This window comes from Carcharodon carcharias, chromosome 2 (genome assembly GCF_017639515.1).
Source record: "Carcharodon carcharias isolate sCarCar2 chromosome 2, sCarCar2.pri, whole genome shotgun sequence".
Taxonomy (NCBI): domain Eukaryota; kingdom Metazoa; phylum Chordata; class Chondrichthyes; order Lamniformes; family Lamnidae; genus Carcharodon; species Carcharodon carcharias.
Genome location: NC_054468.1, coordinates 172,884,902 through 172,905,519, shown reverse-complemented (window position 1 = coordinate 172,905,519; position 20,618 = coordinate 172,884,902). Strand labels below are relative to the sequence as shown.

Genomic DNA, 20,618 nt, shown 5'->3' with positions numbered 1-20,618 from the left:
TATTAACATAATACCTTCGCTGTTCCCCTTGTGTAAATCTCTTTTTTGGTCCTTAATCTGCCTTAATTCTCCTTTTACCAACCTTTTACCATTTATATGCCAGCAGAAGATTTTGGGATCGCCTTATGCCAGTCTCGTTTTAAATGTCCTCTTTGCTTCTTTTATTTGCTTTTTCACCTCCCCTCTGAACTTTCTATATTCAACCTAGTTCTCCATGGTATTATCCACCTGACATCAGTAATAAACACATTTTTTCTTCATCTTAATCTCTATCTCTTTTGTCTCCAGGGAGCTCTGGATTTGTTTGCCCCACCTTTCCCCTTTGAGGGAATATAGACTGACGGTGCCTGAATTATCTCTTCTTTGAAGGTAGCCCATTGTTCAGCTACTGTTTTTCCTGTGAAGCTTTGATTCCGATTTATTCAGCCCAGATCCATTCTTACCCGATTGAAATTGGCTTTCTCTCAGTTAATTATTCTTACTTCAGATTGTTCTTTTTTCCTTTTCTATAGCCATTCTAAATCTTTTGATTCAATGATCACTTTCTTTTTAAACGTTCTCCTACTGATATTTGATCCACTTGGCCTACCTCATTCCCAAGAACTAGGTCCAGCAGCGCCTCGCCTTTCATTCGATTGGAAACATACTGCTGTAGAAAGTTTTTGTGAACACGCTGTAGAAGCTTATGCCCCTCTCTGCCCTTTACACTACTAGACCAGTCCATATTCGGATAATTAAAGTCCCCCATTATAGGTTGAGAAGGATGAGCAAGGACTATTTACCACAGTCACATAGGATGCCATTTGACTTTGATTAAGGCCATTACAGTATTGTGGTGGGGGCGGAAACCTGACCAGAAGAGTTGTGGGGAAGATAGGCACTCAATTGGGAGACAACAACACATCAAGGACTTTGGCCAGGAAAGGGAAGTTGGAGATGGGACTGTAGTTTCCAAGGACAGAGGGATTGAAGACAATGTTCCCTATAAGTTGCAGATACACACAGCTGCACAGCCAGGAGGTAGCACACAAGCTGCTCTCAAGTTAAGAAATCAGATGTACAAGGCAAAAAAAAAGCACATTCAAGTAACCAGGCCATAAACACCCAAAAAAAATTTAAAGGGGTCATTAATCAAGGGTGGATAATGGCAAATTTGATGAGGGTGAATGAACAACTGTCAGTCAAAAAAAATGGGCCATTTTGACATGGGGAACCATAGGACTGGGAGTGTCCAGACCATGGGAGCAGGGGGTGCTGTCCAAACCAGAAGGTGGGTACCACGCATACATGCAAATCAGAAATGAGGAAGAGAAGAGTCAGATGAAGTCTCCAAAGCAATGGTTTGAAAATACAGGACAGACAGTGCCCTGGCATCAAACAACCCGGGACACAGGACAACCACCTCAATTATGGGACGGTCCCGTAAAATCCGGGACGTTGGTCACACTGGTGGTCTATCACTTTTGGAGAGTAAATTGCTAACAATGTCAGAAATGTTAGGTGACCTGCAATTTGGTGGGAATTAAGTCAAGCGAGCAATAAGTGATCTCATGGACAAGATAAGCACAGAAAGGAAAATAGGAGAGAAACTAGAGAAAGATGTGGGTTCCGGAATTGAATGGGGATGAGGTACTTTAGGGGAAGTTTAGCTTGTTGGATTAGCTGAAGAGAGGTGGAAGACACAGCTACCCCCAACAACCAGCAGAGGACAGGAAAATATGGGACAAAGTTTTACATATATTGAATACACACAATTCACAAAAAATTAAGTACGGGAGATGCAGGGCCATTAATAGCAAGAGAGTACAAGAGGATCGGGGCCATTAACAGTGAGAGAGTGCAAGAGGAGCAATGGGGCCATTAACAGTGAGAAACTGCGAGAGGAACAGGGCCATTGACAGCAAGAGGAGGGAGCAATAAAGTGTGAGGTCACAGAGAAAGGAGGTAAGTGAATGGTTGGTGAGTATTTTGCTCCTTTATCTTTCAAAAGTGTGTCAAATATTAACAATTGTACAGTTTTGTTATTAATAAGATTTATTAATTACAAATTAATTCAGGAAAAGTAATTAATTAACTAACGGAATAAAGATGGCAGGACAAATGATCTGATGCAACTGCAGAATGTGGGCTCTCCTGGATAAAGGTGATCCAGGACAAACCCATTTGCAGTATGTGTCTGCGGCTTGAGGTTCGGCTCAAAGTCAATGAGCAGACACTGCAATACACCAGGAAGGGGGAAGGTTACCTGGACACTTTATTCCGGGAGACGGTCACGGCCCTTACATTGGCAGAACCTTTGAGTTTGTCATTGGTCAGGGACAGGAGGGTGTGATTGCAGGTCAGAAAGGTATGGTGACCCAGCATGTAGTGACAGAAGAGCATCAGCCCCTGAATTTGTCCAACAGGTATGAGGTGTTTGTTATCTGTATGGATGAGGAGCAGGACTGACCATGGCACCATGGTGAAGGATGCCATTCAAGCAGGTAGAGCGAAGAGGAATGTGGTAGTGATAGGAGACAGTATGGATAGAGGGATAGATACTGCTCCCTGCAGCCATGACAGGAAGTTCTGAAAGTTTTTTTGCCTGCTCAGTGCCAGGGTTAAGAACATCTCCTCGCAGCCGGAGAGAAACTTGGAGTGAGAGGGGAAGAATCCAGTTGTCGTGGTCCATTTGGGAACCAACAACATAGGTCAAACCAAGAATGGTATTCTGCTAAGAGAATTTGAGGAGTTAGAATCCAAATTAAAATGCAGAACGTCAAAGGTAATCATCTCTGGATTGTTACCGGAGCCACGCGCCAATTGCCATAGGGTTAAACAGATCAGAGAATTAAACATGTGGCTCAAAGAGTGGTGTGGGAAGAAGGGGTTTCGATCCATGGGGCACTGACATCAGTACTTGAACCAGGCTGGGCCAAGTGCATAACTAGGGCTGTGGACAGGAGTTTAAACTAACAGAGGGAGGTGGAGGGTTTGGGTAAAGGGAGACTTGGTAATCCAAAGAGAAAGGTTGATGTATCAGAACAGTTTAGTGATGTGGGACAGGAAGGGACAGAGAGTTTAACAAAAAATGTACATCAGCGAATAAGGTAATTGCAGAGTTTAGAAGTAAAAAAAAAAATGAAATTAAAGGTTCTTTATCTGAATGTACAAAGCATCTGTAATAAGTGGCATAAATAGAGGTAAATGATTTAGATCTAATTCCCCTTACAGAAACAAGGTCACAAGATGATCGAGGTTGAGAAATAAATAAATATTCCAGGATACACAATATTTCAGAAAGACAGACAGAATGGCAAAGAAGGTGATGTAACCCTATAGTAAAGTACGATATAAGGACATTAGTGAGAAAGGATCTGGCCTCAGAAGATCACAAAGTAGAATCAGTATGGGTGGAAATTAGGAATAGCAAGATTCTGCAAACACCGGTGGGAGTAGTTTATAGGCCCCTAACAGTAGTTTTATTGTTAGACAGAACCATAAACAAGAAATTATTGGAGCTTACAACAAAGGAAATATATAAGAACACGAGCATAAGAAGTAGGAACAGGAGTAGACCATTCAGCCCCTTGAGCCTGCTCCGCCATTCAATAAGATCATGGCTGATCTTCTTGTGTTTCGATTTCTACATTCCCATCTAACCCCAATGATCTTTGATTCCCTTGCCTAACAAGAATCTATTTACCTCTGCCTTAAAAATATTCAATGACCCCGCTTCCACCACCTTCTGAGGCAGAAGTGTAATAACTGTGGGGGACTTTCATCTTCATTTGGATTGGGACAATCAAATTGGCAAGAATGGTCTAAAAGATTAGTTTGTAGAATGTTTACATGACCATTTCTTGGAGCAATACATTGTGGAACCAACCAGGGATAAAGCTACCTTGGATGTAGTACAGTGTAATCAAGCAGGGTTAATTAGTAATGCTGTAGTAAAAGATCCACTGGGAAATAGTGGCCATAGTACCATTCAATTACAGGTTAAGTTTGAAAGTGACATATTCCAATCACGAACAAAAGTCTTAAACTTAAGCCAAGCCAATTACATAGGCATAAGGGGAGAATTGGCTAAAGTTAACTGGGTAAATAGACTAAAAGGTGTGGAGGTAAATGAACAGAGAAAAATTTAAAGAAACAATTAAAAAAGTTCAACAAAAATATATTGCATTGAAGAACAAAACCTCAGCAAGAAGGACCCCTCCGTGGCTTACTCAGGAATTTGAGGATAGTGTTAGATTAAAAGAAGAGGCTTACAATGTTGCAAAAAACAATAGCAAGTCTGAAGATTGGGAGTGTTTTAGAAAGGGCCACCAAAAGTTGAAAAAAAGGACAAAATAGGATATGAGAGTAAACTAGAAGTAAGGGCTTTTATAAAGAAATAAAAAGGAAGAGAGTAGCTAAAGTAAATGTTGGTCCCTTAGAAGCAGAGAGGAGAAATTATCACAGAGAATGAGGAAATGGCAGAGGCATTGAACAAATATTTTGTGTCTGTCTTCACGGTAGAAGATACAAATTCCATACTTGAAATAGACAATAACCTAGGGGCTAAAAAAGTGAGAAAATTAGGGAAATTAACAGCAGAGACAAAGTATTGGAGAAACTTAAGGGTCTAAAATCTGCCAAATTCCCAGATCCTAATAGAACCCAGGCTGTAGGCTAATAGGCAAAATAAGAACTCATGGAATTGGGGGTAATTTTTTAGCATGGATAGCGGATTCGTTAGCCGGTAGAAAACAGGGTGAGCATAAACTGGGCTTTTTCAAGTTGGCAGGCGCTGAATAATGGAGTGCTGCAAGGATCAGTACTGGGCCTCAGCTATTTACAATCTATATTAATGACAAACAGTAATGTATCTAAATTTGCTGATGATACCAAATTAGGTAGAAAGGTATGCTGTGGGGAGGGCACAGAGGGGCTGCAAAGAGATTTAAACAAGTTAGGTTAGAGGGCAACAAGGTGGCAGCTGGAGTATAATATAGGGAAGTGTGAAGTTATTCACTTTGGTCGTAAGAATACAAAAGCAGAATATTTTTTCAAAGGTGAGAAACTTGTAAATGTTGATGTTCAAAGAGACTTGGGTGCGCTGGTACAAGGAATGCAGAAAGTTTGCATGCAGGTGCAGCAAGTTATTAGGCATTTGGCATTTTGGCCTTCAGTGCATGGGGATTGGAGTACAAGAATAAAGAAGTCTTGCTACAGTTATAGAGTTTTGGTGAGACAGCATCTGAACTAGTGTGTGCAGTTTTGGTCTCCACATTTAAGGATATACTTGTATTGGAGGTGGTATAGCGAAGGTTTACTGAATTGGTCCCATAGAAGAAGAGGCCTATGATGAGAGGCTATGTAAATTAGGCTTATATTCTCTGGAGTTTAGAAGAATGAGAGGTGATCTCATTAAAACCTACAAAATTCCAAAGGGGCTTTATAGGGTGGACACTAAGAGATTGTTTCCATTGGTCAGTGAATCTAAAACATGGGAGCACAATCTCAGGATAAGGGGCCAATTATTTGGGACCAAGGTGAGGTGAAATTTCTTTACTCAAAGGGTGGGGAATCTTTGAAATTTTCTATCCCAGTGGATGCTCCATCACTGAATACATTGAAGGCTGGGATAAACAGATTTTTGGTCTCTCTGGGAGTTAAGCGATATGGGAAATGGATATGAAAATGGAATTGAAGCCCAAGATCAGTCATGATCATATTGAGTGATCTTCATCATTAGGGGGTTTGATAACAAGAGTGAAGATATCTTGCTGCAATTGTACAGAGCCTTGGTAAAACCACATCTGGAGTATTATGTACAGTTTTGGTCTCCTTATCTAAGGAAGGATGTACTTGCCACAGAGGCAGTGCAACAGAGGTTCACCAGACTAATCCCTTGGATGGTAGGATTGTCTTACGAGGAGAGATTGAGGAAACTGAGCCTGTAATCTCTACAGTTTTGAAGAATGAGAGCTGATGTCATTGAAATTGACAAAATTCTTACAGGACGTAACAGGGTGGTTGTGAATGGGATGCTTCTCCTGGCTGGTGAGTCTAAACCTAGGGGACACAGTCTCAGGATAAGGGGCAGGCCATTTAAAACTGATATGAGGAATTTTGACACTCAGAGGTTGGTGAATCTTTGGAATTCACCACTCCAAAAAGCTGTGGAAACTCTATCATTGAGCATGTTCAAGACAAAAATCAATAAATTTCTGGATACTAATGGCATCAAGGGATATGAGGAAAATGGTTTTTGAGGTAGATGATCAGCCATGATCTGTTTGAATGGTGAAAAAGGCACAACGGGCCAAATGGCCTATGTCTGGTCCTATTTCTTATGTTCTTATCTTCGCCAAACGTCATTAACCTCCGCGACCTACCGATCAGAGCTCAGCTGATAAGCCAAGATACCGAGCATATTAACTAGTAATTTATCCGCGGTAATACCGGACACTCTTCACCTTCTGGAAGCCGCCATTATAGTTCCCACAATGCACATCGTCGCTGAGCAACAGGAAACGAGTGAAGCCGCGTTTCGGCCGGCTTAATAAAGGAGAAAACAAAAACAGAATTACCTGGAAAAACTCAGCAGGTCTGGCAGCATCGGCGGAGAAGAAAAGAGTTGACGTTTCGAGTCCTCATGTTCTTAATAAAGGAGACCCTGTTCGATGGCCGAGACCGATGGCCATCTTAGTAAAGGAAACCCTAATCGATAGCCATCTCAGGAAAGGAGATGACCATCTTAGTAAAGGAAACCCTAATCGATGGCCAGTTTAGTAAAGGAGGTAAAAACAAAAAAAAACTGAGGATGCTGGAAATCCAAAACAGAAACAAAAATACCTGGAAAAACTCAGCAGGTCTGGCAGCATCGACGGAGAAGAGTACAGTTGACGTTTCGAGTCCTCCTGACCCTTCAACAGAGGTTCATGAGGACTCGAAACGTCAACTGTACTCTTCTCCGCCGATGCTGCCAGACCTGCTGAGTTTTTCCAGGTAATTCTGTTTTTGTTTTGAATTTCCAGTTTTTTGTTTTTATCTCTGTTTTGACCCTAACCGATGGCCAAGACCGATGGCCATCTTAGTAAAGGAGACCCTAATCGATGGCCATCTTCGTAAAGGCTCGGTTCCAGGGTGTATAACAATCGCCATCTCAGTAAAGGAGAGTAGGCCTGGCGTTATATTTGACCTGCTGCACGCAATTCGGCAACTGTGATTCCAATATTAAAAGTGACTACAGTTCAAAAATACTTAATTGGCTGTAAAGTGCTTTGGAATGGCCTATGATCGCGAACGGTGCTATATAAATGCAAGTCTTTCTTTTGTGAGGTCAGGGTCGGTTATGATCCCTCTTACAGTTGAATAGTATAGTAATATTCATTGGCATTATTCATATAAAAATAGCTGGGACAACAGAAATAGAATTTGCTATTATGTAGCTATTTTATCATGTCTTCATTTCAGTATGTCTGAATGTGCTTCAGAACCAATAAGTTATAAAATTGCTGAAGCAGCATTTCACTTGCATTTCCCCCAACTTAGTCTACTGCATTCGTTGCTCCCAATGTGGTCTCCTCTACATTGGAGAGACCAAACGTAAACTGGGCGACCGCTTTGCAGAACACCTGCAGTCTGTCCGCAAGAATGACCCAAACCTCCCTGTCGCTTGCCATTTTAACACTCCACCCTGCTCTCTTGCCCACATGTCTGTCCTTGGCTTGCTGCATTGTTCCAGTGAAGCCCAACGCAAACTGGAGGAACAACACCTCATCTTCCGACTAGGGACTTTACAGCCATCCGGACTGAATACTGAATTCAACAACTTTAGGTCGTGAGCTCCCTCCCCCATCCCCACCCCCTTTCTGTTTCCCCCTTCTTTTTTTTTCCCAATAAATTATAAAGATTTTCCTTTTCCCACCTATTTCCATTATATAAAAAAAATTTTAAAAAAAATAAATAAATAAAAAAAACCCACTAGAGCTATACCTTGAGTGCCCTACCATCCATTCTTAATTAGCACATTCGTTTAGATAATATCACCAACTTTAACTTTAACACCTATGTGTTCTATTGTACTATTGTCGTTGACATCTTTTGATGATCTGCTTCTCTCGACTACAGCTCCTCACACCCCACTTCCTGTAAGGACTCCATCCCATTCTCTCAGTTCCTTCGCCTCCGTCGCATCTGTTCCGATGATGCTACATTCAAAAACAGTTCCTCTGACATGTCCTCCTTCTTCCTTAACCGAGGTTTTCCACCCACGGTCGTTGACAGGGCCCTCAACCGTGTCCGGCCCATCTCCCGCGCATCCGCCCTCACTCCTTCTCCTCCCTCCCAGAAACATGATAGGGTCCCCCTTGTCCTCACTTATCACCCCACCAGCCTCCGCATTCAAAGGATCATCCTCCGCCATTTCCGCCAACTCCAGCATGATGCCACTACCAAACACATCTTCCCTTCACCCCCCTTATCGGCATTCCGTAGGGATCGCTCCCTCCGGGACACCCTGGTCCACTCCTCCATCACCCCCTACTCCTCAACCCCCTCCTATGGCACAACCCCTTGCCCACGCAAAAGATGCAACACCTGCCCCTTCACTTCCTCTCTCCTCACCGTCCAAGGACCCAAACACTCCTTTCAAGTGAAGCAGCATTTCACTTGCATTTCCCCCAACTTAGTCTACTGCATTCGTTGCTCCCAATGTGGTCTCCTCTACATTGGAGAGACCAAACGTAAACTGGGCGACCGCTTTGCAGAACACCTGCGGTCTGTCCGCAAGAATGACCCAAACCTCCCTGTCGCTTGCCATTTTAACACTCCACCCTGCTCTCTTGCCCACATGTCTGTCCTTGGCTTGCTGCATTGTTCCAGTGAAGCCCAACGCAAACTGGAGGAACAACACCTCATCTTCCGACTAGGGACTTTACAGCCTTCCGGACTGAATATTGAATTCAACAACTTTAGGTCGTGAGTCCCCTCCCCCATCCTCACCCCCTTTCTGTTTCCCCCTTCTCTTTTTTTTCCCAATAAATTATAAAGATTTTCCTTTTCCCACCTATTTCCATTATATAAAATAAAAAAAAAACCCACTAGAGCTATACCTTGAGTGCCCTACCATCCATTCTTAATTAGCACATTCGTTTAGATAATATCACCAACTTTATCTTTAACACCTATGTGTTCTATTGTACTATTGTTGTTGACATCTTTTGATATTCTGCTTCTATCACTGCTTGTTTGTCGCTACAACCACACCAACCCCCTCCACCTCTCTGTCTCTCTATCTCTCCGCCCCCCACACACACACCTTCTTAAACCAGCTTATATTTCAGCTCTTTCCTGGACTCGAACTCAAGTTCTGTCGAAGGGTCATGAGGACTCGAAACGTCAACTCTTTTCTTCTCCGCCGATGCTGCCAGACCTGCTGAGTTTTTCCAGGTAATTCTGTTTTTGTTTTGGATTTCCAGCATCCGCAGTTTTTTTGTTTTTATATTTGCTTCTATCACTGCTTGTTTGTCCCTACAACCACACCAACCCCCTCCACCTCTCTGTCTCTCTATCTCTCCGCCCCCCACACACACACCTTAAACCAGCTTATATTTCAGCTCTTTCCTGGACTCGAACTCAAGTTCTGTCGAAGGGTCATGAGGACTCGAAACGTCAACTCTTTTCTTCTCCGCCGATGCTGCCAGACCTGCTGAGTTTTTCCAGGTAATTCTGTTTTTGTTTTGGATTTCCAGCATCCGCAGTTTTTTTGTTTTTATCTAAGTTATAAAATTTACTCTTTCATTTGTAGTTTAAGGTTCCAAAAAAGGACTGGAACAGGAAAAAGTCATTAAATTGCAAAGGAGGTATTTCTATGCACTGTGCCAGTGACTTTCTCTGTCCTTTTCTTGTATTATTTTCTGTCCTTTCCATTCTAATTCCTTTCTAAATGATGTTATAGCCTCTGTCTCAGTAGCTATCCTGGTAAAAGCAATCCTATTCTAATAATTTTCTATGAAAACATTTCTTCTAACTTCCTCCTTTTACACTTCCAGTGATATTCTTAAGTTTGTTAATCCTTTTTCTCAATGTGCCTACCATTGGAAACAACTTTTCATTATTTAGTCTATAACTTTACATAATTGGAAAACCTCTATTAGATCCCCCTTTAATATTCTCTATTCTCGTGAAAATTTGTCTTTTTTTAGGTCTTCCTTCATAATTTTAACCTCTTATCCTGCTATCACTCTAGTGCATCCCTGTACTGTTCGTATGGTTTTAAAATTTTTCCTAGATGGGATAACCAACTGTGATGTAATCAATATCCTGTACAAATTCAGTATAATTTTGTTGCATTTTTATTCAATGCCTCTATGTGTACAAAGTCAAGAATTCTATTTGCTATTCTGTTTGGACTCCTATGTTTAAAGGATCTATATATCCCCACATCCCTACACCTCACTACTCTCCTGAGTCTTACTGTTTAGCATATACTTTCTTTTGCTCATGTTTTTCCCAATTGCACAGGCAAGATGGGTTGAGCTGCCTCTTTTTCTGCTGTAAGATTTTATAATTTGGATTTGTACAATGAACTGCATTTACTACCCCTGTGTCACCTTGCACTAACCTGCCTATGGGCTGAATTTTCTCTTTGGTGTGTGGAGGTGGGTCCCGCACGTCCACGTGTAAAATGACGCATGGTGACATCGGGCGAGCATCCCGACATCACCGTGTGCCATTGTGATATTTCACTGGGCGGGTGCACGATGATGTCCAATGCACGCTCGCCATGAATTAATGGGCCAATTAAGGCCCTTGAGACGCCAATCGATGCAGATTTTTTGGCACCCGTGTGATCTTCGGGTTGGCGCAACAGGCAGGCAAGTTGGACACATTTGTATTAACTTCTACCACGGGCGGGATAAGAAGGCTTATTAGGGTCACGAGTGTGCACAGACAAGCATTTATTTCTGAAAGTTTTTGAAACTTGCCTGTGTGATCTGCAGTACTTCAAAACGTACACCAGCTGCTTTTTCTGGACTCTTAACCTTCTGGTCAGCACTCTGCAGTGAGTAATCTTTTCTGGGCCTGCAGGTTTCAGGAAGCCTTGCCTTAGCCTGGGAATGGGAGCTGAACTGTCCACTGGAGGCAGCTCCTCTGAGGAGGAAGGGAGGGCTAGAAGGGGGAGGAGGGCAGGAGTGTATATTCAGCCTCCAGGGGAGCCACCTTTGGGAGGACAGGGGCAGGCACAATGGGTGCAGGGCCAAGAGGTAGTCCAAGGCAGAAGGGGCAGCAGAAGACGCCACTATCCTGCTGCCAGGGTATACAGGCGGCGAAGCAGCTACCTCAGTATGTCTGAGGTGCAGTTCCAAAGGAGGCTCCGTCTCTCAAGGGAGACAGTCAACAGTATCTGTCAGATGATTGGGCCTGAGATCTCTGCTAACTGTGGGTGGACACCTCAGGCCAGTGGCTCTGAAGGTCACAGCTGCTCTCAACTCCAATGCCTCTGGCTCCTTCCAGGGGTCGGTGGGTGATCTTTGCGGTGTCTCCCAATCAGCTGACCACACTTTTGTCAAGCAGGTTACAGATATTCTGTTCAGGTGTGCATTGACCTTCATCCGCTACTGTTGGGACCAGACAAGCCAGACAAAGCGAGTCAGAGGCTTCACAACAATTTCTGGCTTCCGCCACGTCCAGGGTGCAATAGACTGCACACATGTGGCCATCAAGGCGCCAGCAGGTGAGCCCAGTGCCTTTGTCTTCAGGAAGGGCTTCCACTCCATGAATGTGCAGATAGTGTGTGATCACAGGATGCTGATTTTACAAGTCTGTGCAAGGTACCCAGGCAGCTCCCATGACGCCTACATCTTCAGACACTCCCAGGTGCCGGGGCTCTTCAGTGCTCCAGCCCGGCTTGATGGATGGCTGCTGGGTGACAAGGGCTACCCCCTCAGAAGGTGGCTCATGACGCCTCTCCACCATCCAAGAACAGAAGCTGAGCAGTGGTACAATAGGAGCCATGCCTCCACAAGGGCTGTGGCGGAAAGAATCATCAGTCTTCTCAAGATGCACTTCCGATGCCTGGACTACTTAAGGGGTGCACTCCAGTACCCCTCAGATCGTGTCTCAGTGATAGTGGTTGCATGCTCCACAATCTTACGCTGGAAAGGGGGGACACAGTGGATGATGAAGATGCCGACGCGGTGGCTGCTGCTGCACACAATGATCCAGCAGCGAGTCTGAGGCTGAGCATGCACAGAGAAATGCTGAGGGGATAGACACTGACCCGGGCATACTCCAGGGAGGCATGGACATCCACGAGGCTTTAATCCAATGAATCTTCGGCTAGCATTACCACAGATGGACCACCAGGACAAGCCTGGTGACTCAATACTCAACACCTAAGTGCAAAATCTGCCAGGTTAGGAAGAGTCACTAGGGGCCTTGTTAATGAAGCTGAATGTCCAACCAAGCACTCTTACATTTTTGGAAACCATACACATGCAGAAGAGAAGAGGCAGCCTCAGCCATGCTGACACATCTGAATTTAATATGTCAAGCAAACCAACTTATTCCAAAAAAAAGAGAATTGTGTTACCAAACAAAACAAATCATAAGGACCTCATCTTGGGCCAACACAAAAGCACCAGTGAGAAACTGTGGTATGCCTAAGGTGCCTTATGCTTTCGCTTCCATGTACTACATTTTGGGATGCCCCATCGTTCGGAGTGGCACATGAGCCAGCCTGCTGACTCTGCTGTCCTGTTGGCCTCGATGACCTTGGCGGTCGTCCTCTGGCCCGTGGAGCCTGTGCTGGCCCCGCCTGGGAGGGAGCTGCCAGTTCCACAGCTGGCATCTCCCCAGTCGTCGCAGCCTCACTGGATGCGACTGTCACTGGCGGTCGCTCCGGACCGCCCTGCCCACCGTGGATGGATGGGCACCGAGCTGGAAAAGTTGATGCCCAAAACATCTCCCACACTGGCGCTGACCAGCTGAGGTCAACGCCGATGTGAGGGCTTGCTGGTCAGAGCGCATCCCCAGGAAGCCCTGATTGGTCTCCTGGAGGAGGCTCTCCATGAGTGTCGCCACTCTCTCCATGGAGGACACATGGCACTCAGATTTGTGGCTCATTGCTTCAGCGATCATCTGCCACGGAGACCAAGCCAAGCATAGCCTCATGTATCTCCCCCAGATGCTCCCTCACACCCGGCTGCATTTCCTGCAGCTGCTGGGTGCGGACGACTCCAGAGGCAGATCATCAGGCACCAACTGAGCATGTGCCTGGTCCTCTGCAGTCCTCCCACTGCTGACACCATGGGCACTCTCTGTCTATGCCAGCTGCTCCAGCGACTGTGAAGTGGCCTCACCGCTGTGTCCTGGGACACTAGCCGATGTTCGAATTCCCACCGGAGTATTAGTATCTGCGCTGGTGCCTGCCTCGCAGAAATGGTGTGACGCTGGTGGGACTTCAGGCCCTTCAGGTGTGAGAGGAGGCCTCTGCTGCTTCTCCTCCTGGCCCTGCTCTGATGATGCTGAAGGGAAGAACAAGGATCAGCTAATGTGGAGACAGTGATAATGTGCATCCCTGTCCCCCGGATCATTATGCGCTCATCCTTCCATAAGCAATGTTCAAACCATATTGCAAACTTCAGTCACTGAACATTCAGCAAGCCATGGCTGTTGGGAGAACAATGCTGACCTCACTGTTGGGCATAAATACCTGGCCATGGCACCGCAGCCTCACCGATACCAGTAGACCTGGGTGCATGGCTCCTCTCCAGATCCAGGGCCTCCTGCTCGAAGCGATTAAGTATGGCAATCTGCGCCTGGCCGCCGCCAGTCCTCACACGCTCTGCCACGTTATTAGCATTCTTCTCCTGAAAATGAGAGACAAGCATTGATTAGTGAGAATTGCACATGGACTCTCTTCGTAGATGGCCCATCCCAACCAGAGTGGGACATATCAGGGTTCCAGTGCCTCCTCACCCCGCTGCTGCTGAATACTCTCACAAAGGTGCTAGACCTGCTCTCCACCCCCCCACCCGCCCCTTGGCCACATGCTGCCAACATCATATTAGGCACCACACGGTATATCCTTCCATAACAAGGAGGCGCAAGCACGTGGAGCGCAGAGCGTAGCAGATAGTTCATTGCTACGCCACCTTGAAGCTCCCCTCGCAGTATGTCATCACCCTGACTTGGACATGTCATGGAGTTCAAACACAGCACCTAGGTGCAGCTCCTCTAGGTTGCCCCCAAACCAGCCATGTGGGACTCAGTGGAACACATCCTGCTGGGGCAAAACACATCTCTTCATCACCCTCTCAGGCTGACCTCAGCATGGGTAGTATCTGCTGGCTCACCCAGTGTAAGACACATGCTGTCAATGATTCAATGCAGTCACTATACTCAGACTTGGTGGGGGTGGGGGGTGTTGGGGGGGGAGGGAGGTGGGGGGTGGGGGGTGTGGGGGGGGGAAGGGAGGTGGGGGGGTGAGGGGGGGGTGTGAGGGGGGGAGGGAGGTGGGGGGGTGAGGGGGGGTGGGGGGTGTGGGGGGGGAGGGAGGTGGGGGTGTGGGGGGGAGGGAGGTGGGGGGGGTGGGGGGGTGGGGTGCAGCAGCAGGGAGGTAAGCCGATCTGCTGGGTTAAATGGCCAATGCCAACATGGTACTCACCCTGCCAGAGGGCAACAACTCATTGAAGCACTTGCGACACTGGATTCAGGTGCGCTGCACCATGTCACGGGAGCTCACTACCTCCTCCCAGGCACGTTTTGTCATGTGGGGGCGCTTCCTCCTCCCATCCTGGGGAACCAGCACCTCCCACCGTGCTGCCACCTCCTCAAGGAGGGCAGCAAGGCAGCCATCCGAGAAACGAGGGGCAAACTGGCCCCCCTGCCCTACCCTCCAGCCTCGCCTGCTCTGCTGGCCTACCCTCTAGACTGCCCTGCTCACCAGAAGCCCTCTGGTAAGACCTTCCACTTGACATTGCGAGCAGCCTTGCAAAGGCTGCCAGCGCTTCTAATAAATGGGCCTTCGGGTCGCCATAAGACCCGGTGGACAATGCATTCCCACCACCGCCCACCCACTCCCACTATCCTCAGGAGTCGGGCATTACGCTGGGCGGGCCTTAATTGGCCTGCATAAAATGGCAGCGCGGACCCGATCGTGGGTGGCAATCTGGCCCACGCCCGCTCCACGCCCCCCCCCCCCCCCACTACCGGCAACAGAAAATTCAGCCCTATGTCTTCCTGCAATCTGGCTCATTCTTTATCATGTCCTTCATTTGTCATAATCAGAAAACCTCTGTTTAATTATTCTAATGCCTATGCTCATATAACTAGAAAGCAAAAGAGGTCCAGAGATCTTGAGAATACTACCATCCTCACCTGAAAAGAAAGTATTTTTCTGAGCTTTATTTCCTACAGATAGTTTTCTATCCAAACATCCACTCTTCCTTTAAAAGTATGTGCCTTTTGTTTTGTAATAAGCCTCTTATGTAGTATTTTATCAAACAAATTCTGAAACTCTACATACAAAATCAATCATTGTGCCTTTATCTACACTACAATTGTAGGAACAGTGTGATCAGTACCTTGACAATAATATTTATCAAGAGACACAGAAGAATTCATTAGCTCCTCAGTAAAGAACAATGTGAGATTTATCATCCAGGTTATGGTTAGGAGAAAATAATACCTATATTTGGCTTGTCAAACTATTTTAGATCAATCAGTTCAGATTCATTTATCATTTACAATACCAACTTCTTGTTAGGATATACCCAAATTACTTAATTAATGATTAACCCATTTTTGCTAAATCATAAAACCAGACAATAAAGTCCTAAACTAACTTTTTTTTAATCAATCTTATAATGATAGTAGGAAGTGTTTAAACTTACACATTGAATATAAAATTTGTTTAATAGAGAGGGTTAACTAACAGAGTGAATAACTGAGGTTAGAAAGGTAGCTCTGTTATGTCACAGTAATTCAGTGTTAACTGTCTTGTTGAATATTATTTGATAGTTAAGATCGGTGTTTGAAGTTGACATAAAATGGTGAGATTAATTTAAGAGTAGATACCTTAAATAGCTGACAAGTTAATATCTAGACAGCCAGTCTATTAGATATATTAAAATCTATATGCTCATAGTTAGCAATGTCTCCAGAACTTTGACCTTGCATTCACTGCCTGGAATGGTTGTGGAAGCAGATTCAGTCGTAAATTTTAAGAGAGTTGGATATATACTTGAAAAGAAAAATATTGCAAGGCTCTAGGGAAAGAGAAGGGGAATGAGACTAATTGCATTAAAAGAGGTGCAATTGGCCTCCTTCTGTCCTTTATATTCGTGGTAACTTGTAATCATCCTTCTGTTGCCTTGCCTTCTTCTGGCATGATATTATTAATCTTCTGAGACATCAGATTAATGAACCTCAGAGTGATGAACCCAGCCAAGGAGATGATATCTGTTGCTCTTGTATTGTTTTCTTCTGGGTAAATTCATTTTGGATGTTGGCAGCTTTATCTGACCAAACAGTGACACTTACATATGCCTGTCATCTGGTCAATATAGTTATAAAATGTTATCTTCCATAATCTCTCTCCCTCTCTTTCTCTCTAACCTGTCAGCAGATCAGGGCTGACTTGCTCAGAGTTGTCTTTAACAGAGACATCCTTCTACATACACAGGACTGTAATCATTTAATACCATAAAGTAAAGCTTCTAACCTCTTGTCTAATACAAACTTCTATTACTATCCCTCTTTTCTTAGTGTCAAAGCATCATCTTTTATCTTTGATTTTCGAAGAAACCATCTCAATATTATAATTGGCTAATCTGAGTCATAGACATAGCAGATGAGTTCACATCTTTAGATGTTAATCACCTCATACACCGGGCAGGATTTTCCCCTTGACGATTTGAGGGCAGGGCCTGCTTGCCGAGGGGAAAATGACATGGGATGACGTCAGGAGGAATCCCCAACGTCAACCCAGTCCCTTTAAATTTTTAAGAAGGAGGGCGGACAGCAAAATCAGCTGTCCACCCGCTGCCCTGTCAATGGCCAATCGAGGCCATTGACAGGCTCATTAAGATAATTAAAGACATGCCCGTCCAAGCTTAAGGCTGGCAGGCAGGCCAGGAGCCCCAGTGGGCTCCAGATTATTCATAAAACTTCATCCACTGGCGGGATGAAGTTTCATGTCCGTTTTTTAAACATATAACAAATTTTATGTGTTTATTATTAACATGTCCCATCGCATGTGACATTGTCACATGAGGGGGACATGTTAATAATTTAAATATTTATCTATTTTTAGACTTTACTTTCCTGTCACGAATCTCCCTGAGACAGGACTTTGCCTCAGAGAGCAGTATGCTCTTTCATGCGCATGCGCGAAAGAGTGCACTTTGACGCTTGGGGATTCCCTCCATCCCCTGCGCAGGAAGTGCATAGTGATTCCTGTCGGGCAGGCTGCTGGGCGGGCCTTAATTTGCCCGCCCACTCAAAATGGCGGCGGGCCCCGTTTCGGTGGCGGGGGTCAGCTGTCAGCCCACCGCCGAGCCGGTGGGGCCCGCACGCCATCCGAGGGCAAAATTCTGCCCAGTCTACTTAGTATCCAGGTGGACCCCAGGTTAATAAAGCATCAAAATACAGCAATGCCAGGATGCACTTTCACCACTTTGACTTCGCAGTTTATTTTTAACAGAGCCATATGTGCTTTCCGATATGTGACATATTTAAATCTTCTAACAGTTTATTCCCAAGCCTTGATGGCTTATGCCTGCTAGTTATTGTAAGGAATGTATCATTTTACACGACCATTCATGATTTTAGTCAGCATTAGTTTTCTTTCAGTTTCTTAGTACTCAGTCTGATTACGACTCCATTTTGAGGACACATTCAACGTAATTCTTAGGGCATTCTTCGTACAAATAATTTATTTGTGACGTCCAGTTGATTTTGTTCTGTGGGCAAACAGGGACAGGGAAGGAAGGAGAAATGAGATACTTTTTTCTGCCATGAACTATTTGGGTTGTCCTTACCTTTCAGAAATGCCAGGGGCTCACCTAGAGGATCGAACCATGCAGTACATTTCCTCAGCCCAACATTGCTCATTTAACTCACTTAACAGGATCAACCCTGGTTCAGTGATGAGTGCAGGAGGGCATGCCAGGAGCAGCACCAGGCATACCTAAAAATGAGGTGTCAACCTGGTGAAGCTACATTACAGGACTACTTGTATGCCAAACAGCATAAGCAGCAAGTGATGGACAGAGCTAAGCGATCCTACAACCAACCGATCAAATCTAAGCTCTGCAGTCCTGCCACATTCAGCCATGGATGGTGGTGGACAATTAAACGACTCACTGGAGCAGAGGCTGTACAAATATCCCCATCCTCAATGATGGAGAACTTGCCGCACCCCTAGCCAAGCTGTTCCAGTACAGCTACAACACTGGCATCTGCCCAACTATGTGGAAAATTGCCCAGGTATGTCCTGTACACAAAGAGCAGGACAAATCCAACCCATCCAATTACCGCCCCATCAGTCTACTCTCTATCATCAGTAAAGTAATGGAAGAGGTCATCAACAGTGCTACCAAGCAGCACTTGCTTAGCAATAACCTGCTCACCAGGGCCACTCAGCTCCTGACCTCATTATAGCCTTAAATCAAACAAAGATAGAAGAGCTGAACTCCCAAGGTGTGGTAAGAGTGACTGCCCTTGACATCAAGGCTGCATTTGACCGAGTGTGGCATCAAGGAACCCTAGCAAAACTGGAGTCAATGGGAATCAGTGGGGAACACTCTCCCCTGGTTGGAGTCATATGTAGCACAAAGAAGGATAGTTGTGGTTGTTGGAGGTTAGTCAGCTCAGCTCTAGAACATCACTGCAGGAGTTCCTCAGGGTAGTGTCTTTGGCCCAACCATCTGCAGCTGCTTCATCAATGACTTTCCTTCCATCATAAGGTCAGAAGTGGGGATGTTAACTGATGATTGCACAATGTTCAGCACCATTCACGACTCCTCAGATACTGAAACAGTCCATGTCCAATGCAGACAATGACAAGTAACTTTCATGCCACACAAGTGTCAGGCAATGACCATCTCCAACAAGAGAATCCAACCATCTCCCCTTGATGTTCAATGGCATTACCATCACTGAATATCCCACTATCAAAATCCTGGGGCTCACCATTGACCAGAAACTGTACTAGACCAGCTATATAAATACTGTGGCTACAAGAGCAGGTCAGAGGCTAGGAATTATGCAATGAGTAACTCACCTCCTGACTCCCCAAAGCCCATCTACCATCTACAAGGCACAAGTCAGGAGTATGATGGAACACTATCCACTTGCCTGGGCGAGTGCAGCTCCCATAACATTCAAGAAATTTGACACCATCCAGGACAAAGCAGCCCACTTGATTGGCACCATATCCACAAACATTCACTCCCTCCACCAAAGACGCACAGAAGCAGCAGTGAGTACCATCTACAAGATGCACTGCAGGAATCCACCAAGGCTCCTTCAACAGCACCTTCCAAACCCATGACCACTACCATCTAGAAGGACAAGGGCAGCAGATAAATGGGGACACCAGCACCTGGAAGTTCCTCTCCAAGTCACTCACCATCCTGACTTAGAAATATATCGCCGTTCCTTCACTGTTGCTGGGTCAAAATCCTGAACTCCCTCTTAACAGCACTGTGGGTGTACCTAAACCACATGGACTGCAGTGGTTCAAGGCAGCAGCTCACCATTACTTTCTTAAAGGCAACTAGGGATGGGCAATAAATGCTGGCCCAGTCAGCAAAGCCCACATCCCGTGAATGAATTAAAAAAAAACTAGTTGTGTTGTTTCCTGCCTTTCAACCAATTTCTGAGCCACCTCCAACCTGAGAGACACAGTACCTTAAGCCTGTGTAGCACCCTTTCATTTGAAACCTTATTAAAGGCTGTTTGGAAGTTTAGAGCCACCATATGATAGGACTTCCCAAGGTCCACTTAGGTTGTCACTTTCTCAAAAAGAACAATGTTGGTTGGAAAGCATCTGCACCTTCTGAAGTTATGTTGGTTGCCATTTAATGGGCTATTTAAAGAAATATGAATAATACTCATAATTACAGGATATTTTGTCTTCTGCAGTGGACTTGTGTGAGCTCAATCTTAGAGTCATAGAATTGTACAGCACAGAAACAAGCCCTTCAGCCCATTGTGTCCATGCTGGCCATCAAGCATATCTATTCTAATCCCTTTTTCCAGCACTTGGCCCATACCCCCGTGTGCTATGGCGTTTCAAGTACTCATCGAAATACTTCTTAAATATTGTGAAGGTTCCTGCCTCTACCAACCCCCCCAGGCAATGCATTCCAGACTCCAACCACCCTTTGGGTAAAAAAAATGCTTCCTTAAATCTGCTCTGAACCTCCTGCCCCTTACCTTAAATCTATGCCACCTGATTATTGACACCTCCACTAAGGGGAAAAGTTTATTCCTATCTACCCTATCTATGCCCTTCATAATTTTGTATACCTCTATCAGGTTCACCCTCTACCTTCTCTGCTCTAAGGAAAACAACCCTAGCCTATCCAGTCTCTCTTCATAGCTGAAATGCTCCAGCCCAGGAAACATGCTGG

The 20,618-nt window shown here is 45.2% G+C and overlaps 1 protein-coding gene across 6 annotated transcripts in view; it reads right to left on the bottom strand.

Moving 5' to 3' along the window:
* mtif2 (mitochondrial translational initiation factor 2) overlaps nt 1–6,580 on the bottom strand; it is a 65,613-nt gene extending 59,033 nt beyond the window's left edge. For 3 of the 6 annotated variants that reach the window (XM_041182367.1, XM_041182329.1, XM_041182376.1), the window contains exon 1: nt 6,366–6,483. The gene's annotated coding sequence lies outside the window, so the exon portion shown is untranslated. Of the gene's footprint in view, nt 1–6,365; nt 6,515–6,560 lie in introns of those variants that run through there. The other 3 variants (XM_041182350.1, XM_041182335.1, XM_041182343.1) reach the window with 3 other exon arrangements.
* Between the last annotated feature and the right edge of the window lie 14,038 nt (nt 6,581–20,618).